At 58.2% G+C, this 24467-nt stretch overlaps 1 protein-coding gene across 7 annotated transcripts in view; it reads left to right on the plus strand.

The window, feature by feature from the left end:
• Positions 1-1376: 1376 nt before the first annotated feature.
• Positions 1377-24467, plus strand: part of MAP3K13 (mitogen-activated protein kinase kinase kinase 13) — a 57271-nt gene continuing 34180 nt past the window's right edge. For 3 of the 7 annotated variants that reach the window (XM_064165610.1, XM_064165603.1, XM_064165609.1), the window contains exons 1-3: positions 1377-1428; positions 11247-11363; positions 18947-19092. The gene's annotated coding sequence lies outside the window, so the exon portion shown is untranslated. Of the gene's footprint in view, positions 1429-1488; positions 2080-11246; positions 11364-18946; positions 19093-24467 lie in introns of those variants that run through there. The other 4 variants (XM_064165604.1, XM_064165605.1, XM_064165606.1 and 1 more) reach the window with 4 other exon arrangements.

Here is a 24467-nt window from a genome sequence, read left to right on the forward strand (position 1 = left end):
TGAATGAAGCATCCCCCAGGGACTGGGGCAGGGGACAGCCGGGGGCTGTGTCAGCCTCCCTCCTCGGCCTGCGGATGGCAGCCTGAGGGCTGTGGTTGTCACAACGGCGAGAAATACAAGTGGGGAGCAGCAAAGTGAGAGCTGCAGCCAAACATCTGTGCAGCCCGTGGACAGAGGATGTTGGCCGTCACCAATAGTGACGTGCACATTGGTGCTCCTGTTCTGCCTCTTCATTTACTCCCTTCTGACGGCGGTGTGAGCCCGGCTGGGCGGAAAGCTCAGCCTCAGTGGAAACTGACCAGTTGCGGGAGGCTCCACTGAGGTTTGAAGCACAGCGTTGCGGGGGCTGAGGCACTGTGGCTGCGCTTGGAAACAGACAGGAACATGCTGCCAGAAAGGAAAGTGTTACAGCAAACCACTGCCCAGGAACAGTGTCCACAGCCCTCCTCTACAGCCTCCGACCATGCTTTAGGGTAGTTAGGCTGTGTTGGCATCACCACAAACAACCCCAAGACTCTGCAACAGATTTATATATTCACATAGACTAAAGCTCCAATCCCTGCTCTGGGCAGACACCTCCCACCAGCCCAGGCTGCTCCAGGCCTCATCCAGCCTGGCCTTCAACACCTCCAGGCAGGGGGCAGCCACAGCCTCCCTGGACAACCTCTGCCAGTGTCTCCCCACCCTCACTGCCAACAATTTCTTCCTCATCTCCACTCTCACTCTCCCCTCTCCCAGCTGAAAGCCATTGTCCCTCGTCCTGGCACTCACAGACTTTCTCCAAAGTCCCTCCCCAGCTCTCCTGTAGCCCTTCAGCTCCTGCCAGGCTGCTCTGAGGTCTGCCTGCAGCCTCCTCCTCTCCAGGCTGCACAGCCACAACTCTCCCAGCCTGGCCCCACAGCAGAGCTTCTGCAGCCTCTGAGCATCTTGGTGGCCTCCTCTGGAGCCTCTGCAGCAGCTCCAGGCCCTTCTTGTGCTGGGGTCCCAGAGCTGGAGGCAGTGCTGCAGGTGAGGGCTGAGCAGAGCAGAGGGGCAGGATCCCCTCCCTGTGCTGCTGCTCTCCTGCTCTGGCTGCAGCCAGCACACAGCTGGCTCTGGGCTGCGCCCAGTGCTGGCTCCTGGGCACTTTGGCACCAGCTGGCACCTCCAGGGCCTTCTGCCCCAGGCTGCTCCTGATCTGCTCCTCACCCAGCCTGGATCTGTGCTTGGCCTGGCCCCGCCCCAGCTGCAGGACCCTGCCCTTGGCCTTATTGACCTCCACGCGATCCCCACTGCCAGACGCCAAGCCCCGCAGCCGCGCAGGGCTCAGCCCCGCGCAGCGCCGCTCGCCGCCGGCCCCGGCTGGGGCGGGGCGCGGCCCGGACGTGACGCCAGAGGCGGGGCCGGCGCCGGGCGGGGCGGCGAGGCGGGCGCCGGACGCGGGGCCAGGTGAGGCGGCGGGGGCGGCTGGGGCCGGGCCTTGGCGCCTCGGCAGCGGGAGGGTCTCTGTGCCAGGGGCTCCTCAGGGGCCGGGCGCTGGCCGGGCGTCGGGAGCCTCTCCCCGGCGACGGCCGTCGGGCTGCGGACTGCCGCTCCGCCCTGTGAGCGCGTCCCGGTGCTCCCTGGAGACCCTTCCTGCTTCGCACGGGATTTGCTTGCTCCTGGCTGCAGGCGAGCAGCTGCGCGCTTGCCTCTGGGGGGGAAAGGCCAAACAAAGGCCCAGAACAAGGCCAAAATGAAGGAAGGAGGCAGAGGCAGTTGTGTTTAAAGGGCAGGCTGCGGAGCGCCGTGCGCGGCACCGGCTGCCGCCCAGCCCGGGGACGAAGCGAGGCAAGGAGAGAGGCAGCCCTGCTCCGGGGCAGGCGGCCGGCCGCGGGGTGCGATCCCTGAATCGCCTCAGTGACTCTCCGAACAGCCCGGAGCGGCTTACGGCTGAGTTGAGACTGGAGGCTGTTGTAATCCTGGCTGAGCAAAGCGGCCCAGGGGCTGTTGAGGGCAAGAAGAAACCAGCCATGGCTGCCGTCGTCTTGTGCCCTGTTCGATAAAGCTCCCAAGTGCCGTAACTGCAGAGCCTCTGTCTCCTGGCAGGAGTTTGGAAGGGTACGGGGGATGGCTTTTGTGGACGCGTTCCTGTGTGCCCTGAGCTAGGCTGTATGGTCCTGCTCTGGCAGGGGGGTTGGGCTCGATGAGCTCTTTGGGTCTCTTCCAACCCCTGACATCTGTGAGGCTGTGCTGCTTTGCTTGGCCCAGCTCTGCCTTGGCCCAGCGGGGCCAAGCAGAAAGGTAGCTGGTAAGAAGTACAGCACTTAGAACTGTGAAGGAGAAGAGCATCGTGGCGTTTTAGGGGGCAGGCAGTTCCCAAGACAGAAGCTGGGACCTGTCTTACCTTTCCTAAATGGAGAGAGAGGGACATAGGAGACGCTTGTGAAAGGAAAACTTCAGAGCTTTGTGGGAGTCTTGCTGCTGGGGACTGCTAAGACCTTGTGACTTGCTTTGCAGTTGTTTTATCCTCTGGTATTCTTAGTTCAGAGCCAGCCTGGTCCTTCTGTTCTGACAGCTAAAGATAAATGCATGCTGCTGTCTCTGGAGATGGTTTTGGTGCTGTTCTGAGCAGGCACTGCTTCCCCGTGCTGGCTGTAGGTGCCAGTAAGCATGGAATTCCAAGGGAGGAGCTTTAAGGTGGTGTTACTGCTGAAAAAGGGTGGCCCTGTGCCTCTCTTTTCCAGCACTGTGTCTGTTTCCACTGCTGGCACCAGCGGTTAGCATCCCTGAGAAGGTGACCTGTGGAGCTGCCTGTGCATCTGCCCTGCTGCCAGCCTGTGTGACAGGCACAGGCAGGTCTGCCCGTGGGGCAGTGTCGCAGATCAAAACAACTTAAGCTGCTTGTCAAAGTGCTCCGTGGGGCTGCAGTGAGAACAAGGAGCTGCTCTGGTGTTTGTGGTTTGGGCTTTATGGTGTTGTCTGAGGCCGTGTTGAGCTGGAAGCTGTGCACTACAGCAGTGGTAGCTGGCTGCCTCCTCATCTCTCCAGGCAGATGATGCTCTCGGCCCTCCCTCCCCACCCTTTCACAGTAGGAATACTTCTCAAGAAGTTGGCCTTGGGTGGTGGCCAAACTGGTACCTGTGAAGGGCTGCAAGTGTAGAACTGGAGAGCTCTTAGACACTCCCTGGCAGTGATGATCACCAAGAGCTGAATCACTGCTGGAACAGATCTTCTTTTTCTTCAGAGCACAAAGGCAGTTCTCCCTCAGAGCAAAGATGGGAGCACTGATGGCAAAGGAATCACCTTTGGACGCACAAAGCAGGTGGCTAAGGACAGGAAGCAGATGTGCTGAGCAAGAAATTGCTCTCAGCTGTATTTTGGCAGTTGTGTCTGACCTCAGAAAGATCTCTGCCCAAAAAGGTGATTCGAGATAAGGCTGTTAGCAAAAGCTGACATCAGAGGCATGCAAGGCATTCTGAGGGGGATGCAGGGAATTTGGTTAGTTTCACTGGTGCAAGGAGGAGTTGGGCTGAAAAGAGAAATAAGGCAGGCTGTTGGCTGCCATTATGGAGCTGTGCTGGTACAGCAGCTCTTAGATTTTGCTCAGATACTTGGTGTGATGCCCAAGGGTTCTGTAGAAGCCTTTGTGAATCTAGAGACTTAGCTGCACTGTTAAAGTACTGATTCTGGAAACAGGGCTGCATGTCTTCAGCCTGGGGCAGAAGGCCCTGGGGGTGTCAGCTGGTGCCAAAGTGCCCAGGAGCCAGCACTGGGCACAGGCCAGAGCCAGCTGTGTGCTGGCTGCAGCCAGAGCAGGAGAGCAGCAGCACAGGGAGGGGATCCTGCTCTGCTCAGCCCTCACCTGCAGCACTGCCTCCAGCTCTGGGACCCCAGCACAAGAAGGGCCTGGAGGTGCTGCAGAGGCTCCAGAGGAGGCCACCAAGATGCTCAGAGGCTGCAGAAGCTCTGCTGTGGGGCCAGGCTGGGAGAGTTGTGGCTGTGCAGCCTGGAGAGGAGAAGGCTGCAGGCAGACCTCAGAGCAGCCTGGCAGTAGCTGAAAGGCTCCAGGAGAGCTGGGGAGGGACTTTGGAGAAGGTCTGGGAGTGCCAGGCTGAGGGACAATGGCTTTGGGCTGGGTGAGGGGAGAGTGAGAGTGGAGAGGAGAGCCTGGCAGAGGTTGCCCAGGGAGGCTGTGGCTGCCCCCTGCCTGGAGGTGTTGAAGGCCAGGCTGCATGAGGCCTGGAGCAGCCTGGGCTGGTGGCACATGTCCCTGGGCATGGCAGAGTCTGGAGCTGGATAAGCTTTCAGGTCCCTTGCATTCCAACCCAGTCTGTGGGTCTCTGAGTTTCCAGAACTTGCTGTGGTTAGGTTGTAATGATTTTCCTGCTGTGCCTCCTGCCTGTTGTGAGCCTGTCCTGTACTCAGGATGTTGGTAACACAATGCCAACACCTTCCTTTAGGTCCTTCTGCAGCTGATGCCAGCTCTCCTGGCACCGTTAGTCTTCATCTCTTCTTGCAGAGAGGACAGAGTCCTCTTGGTGACTGTTAGAAAGGGCAGTGTAAGATTTCATGGGTTACTGCTGGGCAGTGTAAGATTTCATGGGTTACTGCTGGTGGGTCTCAACAGTTAAATATTGACTTGCTGTGCAGGACTTTGGTCTTCTCTAAGTCTGGCTGAAGCTGCAGCTGCAGAGATAATGACCAGTTAGAATCATCCCCTGCCAAACTGCAGCCAGGCTGGCAGTGCAGGAGGGAAGCTCAGGAGCACTGAGGAGGCTCAGCTCGGTGACATTTGTGACTAATTAAACTTAGGGGCTGGAGCAGCTCTGCTGTGAGCAGAGGCTGAGAGCCCTGGGGCTGCTTAGCCGGGGCGGGGAGAAGGCTGAGAGGGGATCTGAGCAGTGACTGTTAGTACCTGAGGGGTGAGTGTCAGGAGGAAGGTGCCAGGCTCTGTTTGGTGGTGCCCAGGGATGGCACAAGGAGCAAGGGGCACAGGCTGGGACCCAGGAAGTGCCACCTCAGCATAAGGGAGAAGCTTATTTGGTGTGAGGGTGCTGGAGCCTGGAGCAGGCTGCCCAGAGTTTGTGGGGTCTTCTTCTCTGGAGTCTTTCAGGACCCACCTGGCTGGGTTCTGGGTGCCTCTGCTTTGGCAGTGCCTTGGACTCGATGACTTCCAGCAGTCCCTTCCCCCCCTGCCGTGCTGTGGTCCTGTCAGTCTGTAGGGTTAGCTCCTCTGTCTCTTTCATGTGAAGAAAAGTGTTGCTGCCTCTGCACCCTGTGGGTGTCAGAGAATCACAGAATGGCTCAGGTTGGAGGGGAACTCAGAGATCAAGCCCAGGCCCCTGCCACACCTCCCACCAGCCCAGGGCCTCGCCCAGCCGGGCCCTGAGCACCCCCAGGCAGGAGGCAGCCACAGCCTCCCTGGGCAGCCTGTAACAGGCTCTCAGCACCCTCACACTCAACTTCTTCCTCAGCTCCACTCTCCCCCTGCTCTGCCTCAGCTTCAAACCATTGCCCTTGGCCTGGCTCAGACCCCCTCAGCACAAGTCCCTCTGCAGCCTTCCTGCAGGCTCCCTTCAGGCACTGGCAGCCGCTCCGAGGTCCCCTGGAGCCTTCTCTCCAGTCTGAGTAGGTAATGAAGCTTGTAGCTGGGAGCTGTGCTAGCCCTGCCCTGTCTCTCTGGAGACTGGCTGGAATTTAGGGATCTCATCACTGCTGCTGTCTGTGGTGGTCCTTTGTAGTCTTGCTTTTACTTCTTTTTAAGCACACCTTTAGCTGGGAGCTCTGTGTGCCAGCTGTCAGGAGCTGTCTCTGGCACCATGCCTGCCAGCACAGAAGGCTCTTTGTCTTTGGGTACACCTGATCACAGACAGGACAAACCTTCCTCATTCTTCCAGAGAGTGACTTGAAATGCAGTCTGGGCCTGACTGCTGCACTGTTTCCAGCCTGCTCCATGCCTCTTCCTGTACTGTTACAGACTTGTAGAATGGGCTGGGTTGGAAGGGACCTCCAAAGGTCTCCCAGCCCAAGCCCTGCACTCAGCAGGGACATCCTGCACCAGGGCAGCTTGCTCACAGCCTCCTCCAGCCTCACCCTGAAGAGCTCCAGGCATGGAGCCTCAGCCAGCTCCCTGGGCAGCCTGTGGCAGGCTTCCAGCAGCCTCCTGGTGCAGAACTTGTTCCTCACAGCCAATCTCTGTCTGCTCTGCTCTCATCTCAAACCATTGCCCTCATCCTGTCCCTGCAGCCCTTTAGGCACAGTCCCTCTGCAGCCTTCTTGTAGCTTCTTCAGGCACTGCCAGGCTGTTCTGAAGTCTGCCTGGAGTCTTTTCTCCTCCAGGCTGCACAGCCACAACTCTCCCAACCTGTCCCCACAGGGGGAGTTCTGCTGCTTCTGATCATCTTGGTGGCCTCCCCTGGACCCTCTGCATCAGCTCCAGGTCTCTCTTGTGTTGAGAGCCCCACAGCTAGCCCCAGCCCTGCAGGTGACCTCTGAGAAAAGCTGAGCAGTTGGTCAGGATTCCCTCTCTCCATCTCTGCCCAAGCTGCATTCGGTGCAGCCCAGGCTGCCCTTGACCTTCTGTGCTGGCAGTGCCCATTGCTGGCTCCTGCCCAGCTTCTCACCCACCAGCACCCTGGGTCCTTTTCTGCAGGGCTGCTCTCAATCTCATCACCTCCAGCCTGGACTGGTATTGAGGGGGGCCTCAAGCTAGGTGCAGGACCTTGCACTTGGCCTTGTTGAACCTCAGCCACTTCAGCAGCCTGTCCAGGTCCCTCTGGTTGCCATCCTGTGTGTCACTCTTAACCACAGCACTCAGGTGGGTATCACCTGCAAATCTGTTGTGGGCTGTCTGGCAGAGGTGTGAGTCTAGCTGGTAACCTGCACTGAGGAGAGAATGCTCTGGAGCTGATGCTGTGTCTGGCTCTGCTGTGGCCTGCTGTGTCCCTGGCTGCTGTGCTGTGCGCTCTGTGTGCAGCAGGGAGCCTTGTGCTGGGCACAGCTCGCTGACAGCTGGGAGCACGCCAGGCTGTGCCGCTGGGCAGCTGGATGGCAAGTTAGGCAGGGGGGTGTTAGCAGGAAGCCCAGAGGCAGTCACCTCAGCCTGTCAGTGGGAGATGCTCGCAGCTGCATGTGTGGGTGAGGGCAGGACTTGTTTCCTGTGCCAGCAGCTGGAGGTTATTTGATATGGCAGCGGCAGGGCAGGGGTTGTCCTCCTGGACTCCATACTGGTGAGGTCACTCCTTGAGTGCTGGATTCAGTGTTGGGGTCATCATTCCAGGAAGGACACTGAGGGGCTGGAGCAGGTCAAGGGAAGGGCAACCAAGCTGGGGAAGGGTCTGGAGAGCAGAGCTGGGGAGGAGCAGCTGAGGGAGCTGGGGGTGTGCAGTGTGGAGAGGAGGAGGCTGAGGGAGACCTCATTGCTCTCTGCAGCTCCCTGAGAGGAGGCTGCAGCCAGGGGTGGGTTGGGCTCTGCTGCCTAGGAGCAGGTGATAGGGAGAAAGGGACTGGCCTGAAATTGTGCCCGGGGAGGGTTAGGTTGGTGATAAGGAAAAATTTCATAGCTGCAGGAGTGGTCAGGGATGGGCACAGGCTGCCCAGACAGGTGGTGGAGTGCCCATCCCTGGGGGTGTCCAAGATACCTGTGGCCATGGCACCTGGGGCCATGTGTTAGTGAGTTGACAGCTGGACTTGGTGGTCTCAGAGGGCTTTGCCAACCCAGCCAAGTCTGTTCTTTATTCTGTCTTTGCTGGCCTGTCTGGTGGCAGGAGGGTTTTGTTCTGTGGCAGTGGCACAGGTCAGCTATGCCATGTGTCAGGTCTGCTCTCTGCAGCAGACTTCTGTGTCAGAGGCAGGACTGGGTCGATGAAATCCTGTGCTTGTTCTTGCTGGGTTTGGAGCCAGCTCCTTGCCTGCTGGGTCTGCTCCTTGCTCACGCTGGGGGCTCTGGCATGGGCGTTTCTGGAGCTGCTTGTGAAGAGCCCACAGAGTCAGAGGTGGTGCAGGTTTTCACCGTGCCCGTGAGCCCTTCCCTCGGTGTGTTCGGTGCTGCAATGTGACTCACCCGCAGGCGTTTCAGAGATCCGTGGATGTTTGGTGTGACTGAGGCTGAGCTCCAGATGGCAGCCAGAGGATTATCTGAGAGCTCCTGTGCCCGACTCTGGGTGGTTGCATCACGGGGCTCTATCAGTCACGGGGCAGCTCAGTGGGACCCCCCAGCCTCTGACCTCTCTGCCGAGCTGTACCCCGCTGCTGCCAGGCTGCTTCCATGGGCTTCCATTTCCTGACCCTCGGGTCTGTGGGAGCTGGAAGTCTGCAGATCTCTTGCCTGTAGGGGTGCCCACCATGGCCCCTTGCATCCCCCTCCTGAGCCAGCACAGTGCTGTGGCATAAGCCCTGCTCAGAGGCCCTCAGAGGGGCATGACTCACCTGGATGTGTTCCAGATGAGCTGCCCTGCGTGCCCCTGCTCTGGCAGGGGCTTGGACTGGATGATCTCTGCAGGTACCTCCAACCCCTAACAGTCTGTAGTTCTGTGTGACACCAGCACTGGAGGCAGGATTGGAGGTGAGGTCTCAGCAGAGTCAAGGGGCAGAATCCCCCCTCTTGCCCTGCTCCTCTGCCCCCTCTCCCCTCTGCCCACGCTCCTCGGGATGCAGCTCAGTTGCTCTTCGGAGTCACTACGGAGAGACAAGAGCAGTGCCTTGGTCACCAGGAGGTGCATCAGAGACCGAGGAGCTGGTTTCTGCTGCGTGTGATGAGAGGTTTTGTGTTCTCCTTTCCTCCAGGCAGCTCAGCTGAGTTGATAGTGCTGGTGAGGAACACTGCCAAGGCTGATGTCACTCCACAGTGAAAACCTGGAGGTTTGGTGAGCTGCTCACCCAGCACTGGGGCTTTGCAGAGTCATCCAGGAGTGATTCCTCTTGTATGGCAAGATTATGCTTGCACGAGGGACCCTGGCACTTGTTTTCAACTAGCTGCAGAAGAGGAGATGCAAGGAGAGCTGTGCCTGGAGGCTGTGCCTGTGAGTCCACCTGGGACTGCAGGAGGCTTCCTGTAAGTCCTGCTTTGCTTTCTGCTGCTGCTGAGGCTCTCTGGGCTGCTTCTCGCATGGGATTCCTTTCAAACTCCAGCAGCAAGGTCAGAGATTCATGGAATGGGTTGGGATGGAAGGGACCAGGCTCATACAGCTCCAGCCTCTGCCATGGGCACAGACATCTCCCACCAGCACAGGGTGTCCAAGGCCTCATCCAGCCTGGCCCTCAATACCTCCAGGGAGGAGGCAGCCAGAGCCTTCCTGGGCAACCTGTGCCAGGCTCTCCTCACTCTCAACAACTTCCCCCTCCTCCACTCTCAGTCTCCCTTCTCCCAGCCCCAAGCCATTGTCCCTCATCCTGGCACTCCCAGCTCTTGGCAAAGTCCCTCCCCAGCTCTCCTGCAGCCCTTCAGCTACTGCCAGGCTGCTCTGAGGTCTGCCTGCAGCCTTCTCCTCTCCAGGCTGCACAGCCACAACTCTCCCAGCCTGGCCCCACAGCAGAGCTTCTGCAGCCTCTGAGCATCTTGGTGGCCTCCTCTGGACCCTCTGCAGCAGCTCCAGGTCCTTCTTGTGCTGGGGTCCCAGAGCTGGAGGCAGTGCTGCAGGTGAGGGCTGAGTGGAGCAGAGGGGCAGGATCCCCTCCCTGTGCTGCTGCTCTCCCTGCTAGGGGAGACTCCGTGTTTGCAGTGCACTTGGATGTTATGTGGTGAGCTGGAATTACTTGGAAGTGTCTGCTCCTAGACCTCCTTGCTGGTGAGAACCTTGAGAGTAGGACTTGAGTAGTCTAAAAGAGAAGGAGTAACTCAGTGCCTTGAGTAGTGTGGGCACCTCTTCAGGGACACTTCCAAAAGGACAGGACGTTGCTAACAGGATGTGCAGGACTTGCTGGGGTGAAATGTTATCTGCCTGAGCAGCTCTGGTCTGATTCCACTGATGTTTGCATGCTCCAGAGGCTGTTTCTGTTGGGCTCTAATGAGCTGCAGTTATCTGTGAGCATCCAGCAGCAGCCCGGTGGTCTGGGTGGCTCTCAGATGCTGAGTGCTGTCCCTTGCCGGGCGTTTCCTTGGGCGCTCAGCACTTGACTGGCCCTAGGCTGCTTTGCTGCAGTGGGCGCTCATGGACATCAGCGACCTCTTCCTTGGGATGGTGCCTCGGGGTCAGGTTGGGAAGGGAGGAGTCTTGGTAAAGAGTACAACCTGTGTTAGTCTGGTGGCACAGCAGAGGTCTCCTGGTGTGATCGCTGCCAGCGAGCTGGTTACTGTGGCTGCAGATGGGCCTGCTGGGGAAGCAGTTCCTGCTGGGGCAGTTGCTCTCTGCAGCCCCAGTGCTTTCCCTTTGCCTCCCCAGCCTTGTTTGCCAGCCATGGAGCAGACTCCTCAGCGTGGCAAGCAGCTGAGGCAGTGTGCTGGCTGTGCTGCACCCCTGAACACAGTGGTCTGAGGCTCTGAGGGAGGCTCTGGCCAGGGAATGTGGCAGAGCTCAGCAGCAAGGGTCAGTGTCTGTGCTTCAGGGGTGAACCTGTATCAGTCTGCAAAACTTGGCAGCACTTGAGTGAATCCCCTTCTGGCACCAGGGTGGCTTCTGGTCAGTCACTGCCCCAGTCCCAGGCTTCATGATAAATCCTTGTGCTGCTGTAAGCATAGACTGGGTTGGGACCCCCAAAGCTCCTCCAGCCCAAGCCCTGCACTCAGCAGGGACATCCTGCACCAGGGCAGCTTGCTCACAGCCTCCTCCAGCCTCACCCTGAAGAGCTCCAGGCATGGAGCCTCAGCCAGCTCCCTGGGCAGCCTGTGGCAGGCTTCCAGCAGCCTCCTGGTGCAGAACTTGTTCCTCACAGCCAATCTCAGTCTGCTCTGCTCTCATCTCAAACCACTGCCCTCGTCCTGTCCCTGCAGGCTTTGGGCACAGTCCCTCTGCAGGCTGCTTGTAGCCCCTGCAGGCACTGCCAGGCTGCTCTGAGCTCTATCTGGAGCCTTCTCTTCTCCAGGCTGAGCACTCCCAGCTCCCTCAGCCTGTCCTCATAGCAGAGGTGCTCCAGAGGCAATGTAGATTGAAAATGTGTAAGCTGGGAGGCTCACAGGATCGAAGACAGAAAGCCATGCCTGTGAGGCAGAGCAGCATTCTGCCCAGGAGAGTGGCTGCAGGTGACCATTCCGTGTGCCTTGTGAGAAGCAGAACAAGTGTGACATGTCCCTGAGGCAGCAGCTCCATCCCAGAGCTGTGTGTTACCTGCAGTGCTTTCTCTGTCCCCAGAACAGCAGTGTCTGAGAGGAAGAGCAAAGAGAGGCAGCGATGGAAACTGATGGACCCCTGCACCTTCCACAGTGAGCCTGGGCACGCCTTGCTCCTGGCAGCTGCCATGTCCAGAAGGTCAGTAGCCTCTGCCTTGGCAGGTGAGCTGCCTGGGACCCTGACCAGCAGGCTGAGAATCAAAGAATGTACTGGGTGGGAAGGGGCCTCTGGAGCACAGCCGGGGGGGGGTCTTGAAAGCCTCCAATGAAGGAGACTGCACAGCCTCTCTGGGCAGCCTGTTCCAGGGCTTCGCACCCTCACACCAAAGAAGTTTCTCCTGTGTTTTGATCTCTTACTGCAGTTTATTCTTCCTTAAAATCTAAAGACTGTCTCTGAGTGGATGCAGAGTGGAGCTCTGGTTTTGTTTTTGTGGTGCACTCAGCCAGGCTGTGCTGGAGTCAGCTGAGTGGTGAGACTGCCTCTCTTCTGCCCTAAGCCGCAGTGAAAAGGAACTGGGCTGACCTTCCTGCCTCCTCTTCAGGCCTCTCTGTCCAGTGCAGAAGGAAATTAAGCTGCCCTGACCTTTCCCTGCTGTGTGAAGTCAGTGAAAATGAGGGCAGGGAAAGGCTTTGCATAAGTCGATGAAGTGGCTGCTGGTCCTTGTTGCCTCGCCATGAGTGCCCCCCAGCGTGCTCAGGTCAGCTCACAGCCTGGGAGGGAAGTGCAGGCAGTCCCAGCTGCCAGCCCATCTGCCATCTGCAGACATGCCAGGGATTGGATTGCTCACAGCTGTCTGAAGGCAAGCCTGACTTGGTTGCTGCTTGGCAGGGCAGTTAGGATGCCATGGCAGGGCAAGGCTCGGCAGGGCAGTTAGGACCCTGCCTTGGCTTTACTCTGAGGTGCAGGCTGGAGTCTGCAAGCTCCCGCTGCTAGCACTGAGTCAAACCACTTGCTTAGCACCTTGCTGTGCAAAGCAGAGTGGCACAGACACACTTTGGACCCCTTCAGAGCTGCTGTTGGGCAGCAGTGTTGGTATTGGGTACTGGATGAGATGGAGCTAAGGGCAGAGTGTGAGTGTGCCCTGCCCGCTGGGAGATCCCTGCCCTCCATGGCCAAGGAGCTGGAGGTACAACCTGCACTGGAAGGGGCTGGGGAGCAGCAGTGTGGGCAGCTTTTGGCAGCCAGGCCTTGCAAGCCAGCAGGAGGTGTCCTGCTCCTGGCAAGGGCTAGAATCAGATGATGGTTGAGGTTGCTGTCAGCATGACCCATCCCGAGGCTGTTTGGGGTAAAACTCCACATCTCCATAGTCATTTAGTGAGGGCTCTCTGCTGAAGTGTCAGAGAATCCTGCTGCATATTGCCTTTAAACAGATGCCCCCTCCTTGCCTAAGAAATAGCATGGGCTGGTGTTGGATCACCATGGGGCTTTCAGGGGCCTCTGGGAACAAAGGCTGCTCAAGGAACTCTGCTGTGAAGGGACTGGAGCTTGAGGAGGGGAGAGCTGGGCTGGATGACCTCCAGCTGTGTGGCCCAACTGAGGAACTGGAGGGAAGGGCTTGGGCAGGCTGCAGAGGAGGGCCCAAAGCATCCTGGTGAGGCTCCACAAGGCCAAGGGCGAGGTCCTGCAGCTGGGTCAAGACAATGCTGAGCACAGATCCAGGCTGGGTGAGGAGTGGCTGAGAGCAGTTGTGGCTGTTCAGCCTGGAGGAGAGAAGGCTCCAGGCAGACCTCAGAGCAGCCTGCCAGGAGCTGAAGGGCTGCGGGAGAGCTGGGGGGGGTCTTTGGAGAAGGGCTGGGAGTGCCAGGACGAGGGACAATGGCTTTGAGCTGGGCGAGGGGAGAGTGAGAGTGGAGAGGAGGGAGAAACTGTAGAGAGTGAGGGTGGGGAGAGACTGGCACAGGCTGCCCAGGGAGGCTGTGGCTGCCCCCTGCCTGGAGACGTTGAGGACCAGGCTGGATGAGGCCTGGAGTAGCCTGGGCTGGTGGGAGGTGTCCTGGGCATGGCAGAGGCTGGAGCTGGATGAGCTTTCAGGTCCCTTCCAGCCCAGCCCATCCTGTGGCTCTCTAAACCTCTGGGTAGGAGGGGAGAGAATTCCCAGGCTTTTGCTAGCACCAAGGGATGTTTATGCCAAAGCCAGTCCAGGTCTTTCTGGCTGCAGCTGTGCCCATTAGAAAGGGACAAGCTCATGACACCGAATTCCAGGGGGTGCTGGCAGGGCTGCCTGGGGCTCCAGGATGGCTCTGCAGCGCTGGGCACGCTTGGTGCAGAGAGCCTCACTGCTGGGCCACGGAGCCCAGAATAATTCTGCCTGGCCCAGTTAAGTCAGGAGCCATTAGAGCAGTGGAAGGAGGGGGGGCTGGGGGGCCAAGTGTCAGCTCTCACTGCCAGGCAAGTGGCAGCTCTCACTCCTCCTGCTGAGGGGGAGAGGGCACAGAGGGAGAGGAGCGAGGTGCAGTGGCTGGTGGCAGGTGCAAATGGGCTCAGGCTGCCGCAGCCTGCCCACGGAGCAGGCTCCAGAGCACCAGGCCAGCAGGCTGTGGCTGCTCCTGCTGGCTGTGCCCCCCAGGGACACCTCCTGCCACTGCTCCCCGTTGGGGCACAGCTGCTGAGCAGAGCTGAGTGCAGCCAGCCAGCAGCTGCCCCTCCAGGCCTCGCCTGTGCAGTGTGGTGACCAGGACCAGGTGACCAGGACGGTGCCACCAGCTTCACGCAAGTCCCGGGAGCTGCCGGTGCCTGCCCCTCCTGCTGCTGCACTGGGTGGTGTGCAGCCTGCCAGCTCTGAGCAGGCTGCTTGGCTGGTGCCTGCTGCACCTGTAGTGCCACAGAACCCCTCCCTGGGCCTTCTCTCCTGATCTGGCTCTACACTCTTGCTTCCACTGCCTGAGCAGCAGTGTGCAGCTCAGCAGCAGCAGATCTCTGCTACCAATCTGCTCTTTGCTCACATGAACCATGTATGGGCTGGAGACTCCTCACAGCCCCATCTCAGCTCGCAGCCTCCTACAGCCTGGTGATTTTCTGTTTACTTTGCACTTTGGCACAGGTCCTGCAGGAAATACACAGAAATTGTCCTCCCTTGGCCCCTCTCATCCCAGCCCATCTTTCCTTCTGAGGCTGCTTTGCTTTGCTTCCTTAGCTGTACCTTATGGGGAGCAGCTGTTGGCATAAATGATGCTAAATGTTCCCTGTGAGCTGGAAGATTTTACCCCAGTCTGACCTGCAGAGAGCCAGACTCAGCTATTCCTACCTACCTTTGTTTTCCGTGGGCTTCAAGAGGGACAGGGAACTGCTGGAGCTGTGAGGATGATGAAGGGTCTGGAGCATCTCTCTTACAAGGAAGGACTGAGAAGCCCTGGGGCTGTCTAGTCTGGAGAAGAGAAAGCTGAGAAGGGGACCTGATCAATGTCTGTAGATACTCTGAGGTCCAGAAGAGGCCACCAAGATGATCAGAGGGCTGCAGAACCGCTGCTGTGGGGGACAGGCTGGAAGAGTTGGAGCTGTTTAGCCTGGAGAAGAGAAGGCTACAGGGAGACCTTAGAGCTGCATTTTAGTGTCTGCAGGGGACCTTCAGACAGGCTGAGGAGGGACTGCTCAGTGGGGACAGGCCGAGGGCAGTGGTTTGGAACTGGGGCAGGGCAGAGTTAGGTTGGGCAGCAGCAGGAAGCTCTGCACAGTGAGGGTGGGGAGAGACTGGCACAGGCTGCCCAGGGCTGTGCTGGAGGCCCCATCCCTGCAGACACTCAGGGTCAGGCTGGATGTGTCCCTGGGCAGCCTGCTCTGGCTGGAGCTGTCCCTGTGCCTGCAGGGGCTTGGGCAGGATGCCCTTGGAGGGTCCTTGCCAGCCCAGTGCAGTGTGATCTGTGAATGTTCTGTCTCCCCATTCCCCCCCTCCCCTCTGGTTTCATATTTTGGCACTGATGTATGAAGAGAGATGCTCTGCTGCAGCTCTTCCATGGCTTCTCACACTTGTGCTCTGCAGAAGCAGCACCCTGTGGACCTCTGCAGTCCAAGCAGCATTTGGGTAGCTCCTTGTGTCCTTGGCCTTCAGCCACTGCAGGCACCGACCCAGTGCACGGGGGTGTGAAGCACTGCTGGCAGGTGAGGGGTGACACTGAGCTGTGATCCAGGGCCACTTCCCACCAGCCCAGGCTGCTCAGGGCCTCATCCAGCCTGGCCTTCAGCACCTCCAGGCAGGGGCAGCCACAGCCTCCCTGGGCAACCTCTGCCAGGCTCTCCCCACCCTCACTCTCAACAATTTCCACCTCCTCTCCACTCTCCCCTCCCCCAGCTCTAAGCCATTGTCCCTCATCCTGCACTCTCAGCCCTTCTCCAAAGTCCCTCCCCAGCTCTCCTGGAGCCTTTCAGCTCCTGCCAGGCTGCTCTGAGGTCTGCCTGCAGCCTTCTCCTCACCAGGCTGCACAGCCACAACTCTCCCAGCCTGGCCCCACAGCAGAGCTTCTGCAGCCTCTGAGCATCTTGGTGGCCTCCTCTGGAGCCTCTGCAGCAGCTCCAGGTCCTTCTTGTGCTGGAGCTCCCAGAACTAGACCAGTGCTGGAGGGATCCACTACAGCAGGAGGGGAGGCACCAAATCCCCATTTTCCTCGTGCTTTCTTTGCACTTCTGCCATGTAAAAGGGCTGAATTTAACCTTTGCCAATGTGCTGATAAGCTGTTATCAGGCACCAGTTAAAACAACAACCCCTCCCACCTTGCTGAGCCGGGACAGGAACTTCCCAAGGCTCCAGGTCCTAGGTATGGTACAGCAACAGCCTTAGCCCAGGCAGAGCAAGCAGCCTGGGGACAAAGTTTGCTCCCTAATGAAATCAGCCACACCTGCTACTTTCAGACTGTCTCTGCAGCCTTCCCTGTGAGTATTTGACACAAAATTTCATGTTTTGAGCTCTGGATGTGAGAATACAAAGCCACCTTCTAGTGGTTAGCAGTGTCTTGAGGCTGGGCACAGGTAATGGCTCTCCAGCTGTGTGGAAGCCGAAGCTGCTGCCTGCAGCACAGCTCAGCTCCCAGCACCAGCAGGGAGAAGCTGAAGCCAAGAAGGTTCTGTTTGTCTGGCTCCTCATCCCAAACCCATCTGCAGGGGTTGGTGTTTGGGTCCAAACAGGCAGCATTCTGTGCTGTGTTGTTAGGATGGGAAATGCTGGCCTGAAATAATTCCTTGGGTCCGTGGTGATGCTGTCAAAGAGGGGAAAGATGCAGTCAGCAGTTAGGTTTTGTTCCTGTTTGCTAGCCAGGGGAGGCTGTGAGGGTGATGAAGGGTTTGGAACATCTGTGTGATGAGGAGGGGCTGAGAGGGGACCTGATCAATGTCTACAAAGACCTGAGGGGTGGGTGTCAGGCGGAAAGTGACAGGCTCTGATCGGTGGTGCCCAGTGATGGGGCAAGGAAAAAGGGCTACAAGCTGGGACCCAGAAGGTACCACCTCAGCATGAGGAGAAACTTCTTTTGTGTGAGGGTGCTGGAGCTGGAGCAGGCTGCCCAGAGAGGCTGTGCAGTCTCCTTCTCTGGAGACCTTCCAAACCCTCCTGGATGTGTTCTGGGTGCCCTGCCCTGGGTGCCCCTGCTCTGGCAGAGGATTGGAGTACATGATCTCCAGAAGTCCCTTCCAGCCCCTGCCATCCTCTGGTCTGTGACTCACTGGAGATGATTTCTGTACTCTCTGTGGGTTTGTCTTTCCCAAGCAGGGCAGTGCCCCTGTGCATTCTCAGGAGCTGAGTGCCCACAGCAGGGCCACAGAGCTGCTGAAGGCTCTGGAGGAGAGGTGTGAGGAGAGCTGGGGGAAACACACTGCCCTAGGAAAGGTCGTGCAGAGGTGTCCTTTGGAGGCTGGCAGCTGCTGCCATCAAAAGTGAGGCTCTCACTGGTGGCTGCCAGAGGTTAAACTGCCAGCGGAAACAGTTGTGAAGTGTGAGGCTGGGAGAGTTGTGGCTGTTCAGTCTGGAGGAGAGGAGCCTCCAGGCAGACCTCAGAGCAGCCTGCCAGTAGCTGAAGGGCTGCGGGAGACTGGGGGGGACACTTTGGACAAGGGCAGGGAGTGCCAGGCCAAGGGACAATGGCTTTGAGCTGGGAGAGTGAGAATGGAGGGAGAAATTGTTGGCAGTGAGAGTGGGGGGAGACTGGCACAGGTTGCCCAGGGAGGCTGTGGAGCACAGAATGAGATCGACTATCACAACCTCCCTGCAGGTGTTCAGTGCCAGGCTGGGTGAGGCCACGAGCAGCCTGGGCTGGTGGGAGGTGTCCCTGGGCATGGCAGGGGCCTGAGCTGGATGAGCTTTCAGGTCCCTTCCAGCCCATTCTAAGGACCTGTGATGAATTTTATAAAGAGCTGTGCCAGATCTTGCAGTGTTTTGGATTCCTGTGGGGTGAGAAGAGGCTGCAGCATGCTGGGGATGGGAGCCTCAGTGCTTGTGGTCCCTTTGCTTGCATGTTTCTGTTACCCCGAGGAACGATGGCATTAGGAGTTGTGTGTGGGGGGCACTGCAGTCATTTATGCTGCTAACATTTGCTTACAATCATGAAAACAAATCCCCTGGGTTCGTGTGCAAGGGGAACCACCAAGAGATGAGCTGGAAACACCTTGCTTTAAATCCAGTCCAGCCTGAGTGATGTCATTTGGTAATGTGGGAAGCTGAGAGCTGCTTGCTTCAGTTAGATTAGAGCTGTCCCTGAAGGGGCTGTGGAGCCTGTGGCAGTGCTGAGGCAGGGTGTTCTGGACCTGCTCAGCTCTCAGGCTGCTCCCAGCTCCTATCCAGAAGGACATGATGGGTTCTGGGGGGTTCTGCTGCGTGGGAATGGGCCAGAGAGCAGTGGGGGGTGCTCATGGGGTGCTGCAGCTTGAGCACTGGGAGCAGTTCTGGGGGCCACAGGAAACGAAAGACATTGAGGGGCTGGAAGGTGGCTAGAGAAGGGCAACAAAGCTGGGGAAGGACTTGGAGGGCATCATATGAGGAGCAGCTGAGGGAGCTGGGGGAAGGTGTTCAGTCTGGAGCAGAGCAGGCTGAGGGCAGAGCTCATTGCTCTCTGCAGCTCCCTGAAGGGAGGCTGCAGTGAAGTGGGGGTTGGGCTCTGCTGCCTAGTCTCAGGTGATGGAAGGAGAGGAAATGGCCTGAAACTGTGCCAAGGGAGGGTTAGATTGGAGATGAGGGCAAATTTCTTAGCTGCAGGAGTGGTCAGGGACTGGCACAGACTGCCCAGGGAGGTGGTGGAGTGCCCATCCCTGGACTCAGTTCAAGAAGCTGTAGATCACAGAATTACAGCATGGCAGGGGCTGGAAGGGGCCTGCAGAGATCATCCAGTTGAACCCATTGCCAGAGCAGGGGCACCCAGGGCAGGGCACACAGAACACATCCAGGTGGGTTTGGGATGTCCCCAGAGCAGGAGACTCCACAGCGTCTCTGGGCAGCCTGCTCCAGGCTCCAGCACCCTCACACTCACAAAGTTTTCCCTCGTGTTCCCCTGGCACCTCCTCTGCTCCAGCTGGCACCTAGTGCTTCTTGGCCTGTCCTTGGCCACCCCTGAGCAGAGCCTGGCTCTGTCCTCCTGACACTGCCCTGCACATGTGGTGCTTCAGGGTTGTGGTAGCTGGGTTAGGGTTACACTCAATGATATTAAAGGTCCTTTCCAACCAGAATGATTCTGGGATGCAGGAGCATTTATTTGGGCACTATGCTTGTTCAAGAGGGTTCTGAGTCTTCTTACTCTTTGTTCTAGAGAGAAGAATTCGGTGCTGGGCTGTCCTGAACATTCCTCATGGTGCAGCTGCAGAGCACAGCTGGCTTTGCCTGACCTGAAGAGAAGGCAGATGTGCAGTGAGCCAGCAGGACATGGGCTTGCAGTGCAGCTGGGAGCATGATCAGGTACTGGCAGCTCTCGGTGTGGGAAGCACAGGAACTAGTGGTAAGCTGGAAGCCAGGGCACAGCAGAGCAATCACTGTCAGCTGGGATGTGTTTGGTTTATGACTGTTAGATGCAAAGATCACTTCCAAAAGGAGGAGCTGTCCCATAGTCTTAAAACACAGTTAGGAGCCAGCTGGTCTGATGAGTGCTTGTTCCTGAGGCACAGCTTTGGCCCTCTGACGTTTCACAAGGCACTTCCAAAGCTGCCTTGCTGGACTGATGCTCCTTCAGCAGTGCTTCCTGTACCTACAAGTGCGTGCAGCTGTCGAGCAGTTCTGAAGTCAAGACAACAGCTCAGGTGGCCTGGGGCTCTGAGCAGCCTGCGTTGTTTGCAGGTGTCCCTGCTGGGGGGTTGGGCTGGGTGAGCTTCCCAGGCCCCTCCCAGCCCCACACGTTCTAGGGTTACTGTTAGAGGACCTTGGTCACTGTGCTTGCTCTGGTGATGGGCTGCAGGGTGCAGATGGCCTGACAGGAGTCCAGGCTGCTGTAATTGGAGCAGAAGAACCAGCAGAGTTAATTTTGAAGTCTAAGCAGCATCTAGGCTCAGTCTTGGAAGAGCAGAGTTGAGGAAGGGGATTCTGCTTCTCTGCTCTGCTGAGACCCCTCCTGCAGCCTGTTCTTGGGATCTCTGAACTGCAGGTTTCAGCTTTGTTTCCTGCAGCTGTTCCTCCTTTCTCAAACAATGTCACTGCCTCAAGCAGGGTCAGACTTTGCTCTGCACAGCTGCTTGGCTTTGCTGGCTCCCCTGCTGCTGAGCTGAGTCTGACACCTGCTGCCACAGGCGATGCAGAGCTTGTGCCCCTCTTGTGTCCTGCCTCAGAGACAGGTGGGGGCAAATTTCTTCCCTGCAAGGCTTCTCAGGCACTGTCCTAGGCTGCCCAGGCAGGTGGTGAAGTCCCCACCCCTGGAGGTGTTTAAAGGCCATGGATGTGGTGCTGAGGGACATGGTTCAGTGGCAGTGGCTCAGCAGCAGTGGTGAGTTGTTGGACTTAGTGATCTCAAAGGTCTCTCCCAGCCAGCAGCTTCTATGGTTCTTTGACACCCCTTTGGCCAGCAGCAGACACGGGCAGGGCCTTGCTTCCCAGGCTCCCAGCCCCTGCTGCTGGGGTGCAGAGTGTTCATTAAGACGTGGCCTGGCACTGCTGGGGCAGGCAGCATATGTGTGCTCTGTGCTTCTGCTCAAAGCAGTGCTGCCTGCCTTTGGAAAGACATGGAGGAGGTGGCTGCTCTCCAGCAACAGCCAGGTTCAGCTCTGGGAGGGAGGCTTTGGGAGGCTGAGCTAGATAGAGGCAGAGGAGTGAGAGATGCAGCAGGCAACCAGGAGCCTGCAGCTTGTGCAGGGAGACAAAGGCATCAGCGAGCTGCTGGCAGCCCTCAGAGGTGAGGAGAAAGTTCTGCAGGCAGCGAGCAGCACTGGGCAGAGCTTGCTGCAACTGGAGCCACGAGGGCTGGAGGAAGCCCGGAAAGCAGGCATGGCTGGCAGGGGGGTGGGTGTGAGCCCTTCCTCTGCCTCGTCTGAGTGACCTGATCTCTGCTTCCCTGACTGGCAGCTTTCTAGTTCACATTCCTAGAAAGCTTCCTCCCTCGGGAGCTGCCTGCGAGGCAAAGGGCCCAGGCTGGTCCTGCTGCCACCTCCCTTCTCTGAGGAGTGGCCAGCCGCCTGAGGACACCTTTGGGCAGCACGGGGGCTCCCCTAGCACACGGGGCTAGGAGCTGTCAGATGCCCTTTGGTCTTCAGGTGTCCTCTTCCTCCCCTCTGTCTTCATGGAGTGCTCAGTGCCCCACATCTGTCAGTCATGGCTGTGAGTGTTGGGAGTGCTGCCATAACTCCTGGTGCAGAGAGCACTTTGGAGCTGTGATGCCTCAGAGCAGGAGGACTCAGCTTGGCCCTGAGATAGCAGTGGGGAGCTGCAGAGGAGAGACCAAAAAAAGCAACAAGCTGTGAAGAGAAGCTTCTGATAGCTTCATGGCTGCTGGTAGTCAGGGCTGAAGGCACTTGAGGATATTTACATCAAGCTGATCCACTCATCTTGAGGGAATGAGAAGGACACAGAGCTGCTGGAGCAGGTCCAGAGGAGGCCACACAGATGCTGCCAGGGCTGCAGCAGCTCTGCTGTGAGCACAGGCTGAGGGAGCTGGGGGGGTGCAGCCTGCAGAGGAGCAGGCTCCAGGGGCACCTCAGAGCTGCTGCCAGTGCCTGAGGGCATCCTGCAGGAAGGCTGCAGAGGGACTTGTGCTGAGGGGGTCTGAGCCAGGCCAAGGGCAATGGTTTGGAGCTGAGGCAGAGCAGGGGAGAGTGGAGCTGAGGAAGAAGCTCTGCAGTGTGAGGGTGGCGAGAGCCTGGCACAGGCTGCCCAGGGAGGCTGTGCAGTCTTCATGTATGCAGACTTTCAAGGCCCACCTGGATGTGTTCTGTGTGACCTGCCCTAGGTGCCCCTGCTCTGTCAGGAGTGTTGGACTGGATGATCTCTGAGGCCCTTTCCAGCCACAACATGACCTTTAACCATGGCATTTAGGAAAGTTCCTCCAGTGGCCCAAGTTTGTTCTCGTTGCACGTTGAGTCTGTTGCATTTTCTGCTCCCCACAGCTGTGCAGGGCCCTGCTCTCAGCAGGGCCCATTCCTGTATTTCATGGCAGTGGCTTTGTGCTTTCTGCACACTCAGCAGCCTCAGTCAGTCCAGAGTTTGTGCAGCCACAGAATGGGCTGGCTGGGAAGTGACCTCGAAGACCATCCAGTTCCAAGCCCCTGCCATGGGCACAGACACCTCCCACCAGCCCAGGCTGCTCCAGGCCTCATCCAGCCTGGCCTTCAACACCTCCAGGCAGGGGGCAGCCACAGCCTCCCTGGGCAACCTGTGCCAGTGTCTCACTCACTCTCAAGGTTTTCTTCCTCATCTCCAGTTTCACTCTCCCTTCTCCCAGCTCAAAGCCATTGTCCCTTATCCTGAGCTAGCTCAGTGAGGATCCTGGTGAGGATCTGGTGATGTCTCTTATTCTTGACCGAAAATGGACTTTACCACAGGCTTTATCAAGGCTGAGCAGAGCAGGAATTCTGCTCTCATCGATGGGTGGAAGTTGCCTTGGTTTTGTTGTGTATAATTAGTGCTTAGTTTGTGATCTCCTCTCTCCCAAATGCTTATCTTCAGCCCAGCTGCTCAGCAGTGCTTTCTATATTTGTGCAGGTGACTTTTTCCCTCTGGGTAAAATGTGACCTTGGGGAATTGTGCTGCATTTCTTAATCACTTCTCCAGCTTTGTCACTTGTTCCTTGCAGTAGCTTCCCACCCTGTGCATGCCGGTTTGGGGGATGTGGCCCATGCCCCTGCAGGTGACAGAGCTCCCCTGAGGAGGAAGACCTCAGTGGGCAGCTTCCCCAGACACAGGGCTGGTGTCTGTGTGCTGCCTGCAGTTGGCCCAGGGGCTGCCAGGCTGGGCAGGCTCCCTCACTGCATCTGCTGCCTCTGTAGCACCCAGAAGATAGGCTCCAGTGTCTTTAAGCAGTGTTTGCTTTCCTGGTGGACTTTAAGAGCTTCTCCTTGTGTCCCAGGAGCTGGCCCATGTTCCTTCAGGAATGGCCAGCAGGACCAGGACAGTGACCACAGTCCTGTATTGGGCACTGCTGAGGCCACACCTCAGATACTGGGTTCAGTTTGAGGCCCTCACTCCCAGAAGGACATTGGGGGGCTGGAGCAGGTCCAGAGAAGGGCAGCTAAGCTGAGGAAGAGTCTGGAGAGCAGGGTTGGGGAGGAGCAGCTGAGGGAGCTGGGGGTGTGCAGTGTTGGAGTAGAGGAGGCTGAGGGAGACCTCACTGCTCTCTGCAGCTCCCTGAGAGGAGGCTGCAGCCAGGTGATTGGGCTCTGCTGTGTAGTCTCAGGTGATGGAAGGAGAGGAACTGGCCTGAAATTGTGCCAGGGCAGGGTTAGGTTGGAAATGAGGACAAATTTCATAGCTGCAGGAGTGGTCAGGGATGGGCACAGGCTGCCCAGGGAGGTGGTAGAGTGCCTGACCGTGGAGGTGTCCAGGAAAGTGTGGCCATGGCACTTGGGCATGGGTTAGTGGCCACAGTGGGGCTGGGTTGACAACTGGACTTGATCTTAGAGGGCTTGTCCAACCCAGGCAATTCTGTGAGCCTGGGAAAACACAAATCTGCCAGGGCTGCATTGGGAGCTGCCTTAGGCTCTGCTGCTCTGTTCCAGTGCAGGGGATGCCCTCCCCTGAGCCGTCAGGACAGATGTGTGGCAGCCACGTTCAGCTCTCTGCCTGCCTTTTTACCAAGACCTAAACATCACCGTGGCTCACTGATGATTTTTAGCGGCTCTGATGTTTCTGATCTACAGAATATCTGAGGAGTGGTGTCAGGATGAAGGTGCCAGGCTCTGTTCAGTGGTGCCCAGTGTGACTGGACAAGGACCAATGGGTACAAGCTGGAACCCAGGAGGCTCCACCCCAGCCTTGAGGAGAAACTTGTTTGGTGTGAGGGCGCTGGAGCCTGCAGCAGGCTGCCCAGAGAGGCTGTGGAATCTCCTGCTCTGGAGGCCTTCCAGCCCCACCTGGGTGTGTTCCTTTGTGCCCTGCCCTGGGTGCCCCTGCTCTGGCAGGGCCGGTTGGGCTGGATGATCTCCAGAGGTCCCTTCTAAGCCCTACCCTTTAGTGGTTCTGTGACTTCTTGAAATGCCTTGCCAGGCTGGGGCCAGAGTGACTGAGAGCAGGCAGGCAGAGAGGGCCCTGGGGGTGCTGGGAGAGAGGAGCTGCAGTGGAGGCAGCAGTGCCCAGGTGGGCAGCAGAGCCAGTGGCATCCTGGGCTGGCTCAGGAGCAGTGTGGGCAGCAGCACAAGGGAGGTTCTTCTGCCCCTGTGCTCAGCACTGCTCAGGCCACCCTTTGAGTGCTGTGTCCAGTTCTGGGCTCCTCCATTACAGAGAGATGTTGAGGTGCTGGAAGGTGCCCAGAGCAGGGCAGCAAGGCTGGGGAGGGGCCTGGAGCACAGCCCTGTGAGGAGAGGCTGAGGGAGCTGGGGGGGTGCAGCCTGCAGCAGAGGAGGCTCAGGGCAGAGCTCATTGCTGCCTGCAGCTGCCTGCAGGGCGGCTGTAGCCAGGTGGGGTTGGGCTCTGCTGCCAGGCAGCCAGGGACAGAACAAGGGGGCACAGTCTGAAGCTGTGGCAGGGGAGGTCTAGGCTGGATGTGAGGAGGAAGTTGTTGTCAGAGAGAGTGATTGGCATTGGAATGGGCTGCCCAGGGAGGTGGTGGAGTCGCCGTGCCTGGAGGTGTTGCAGCCAAGCCTGGCTGGGGCACTCAGTGCTATGGTCTGGTTGGTTGGGCAGGGCTGGGTGCTAGGCTG

This window comes from Pogoniulus pusillus, chromosome 26 (assembly GCF_015220805.1).
Source record: "Pogoniulus pusillus isolate bPogPus1 chromosome 26, bPogPus1.pri, whole genome shotgun sequence".
NCBI classification, from domain to species: Eukaryota; Metazoa; Chordata; class Aves; order Piciformes; family Lybiidae; genus Pogoniulus; species Pogoniulus pusillus.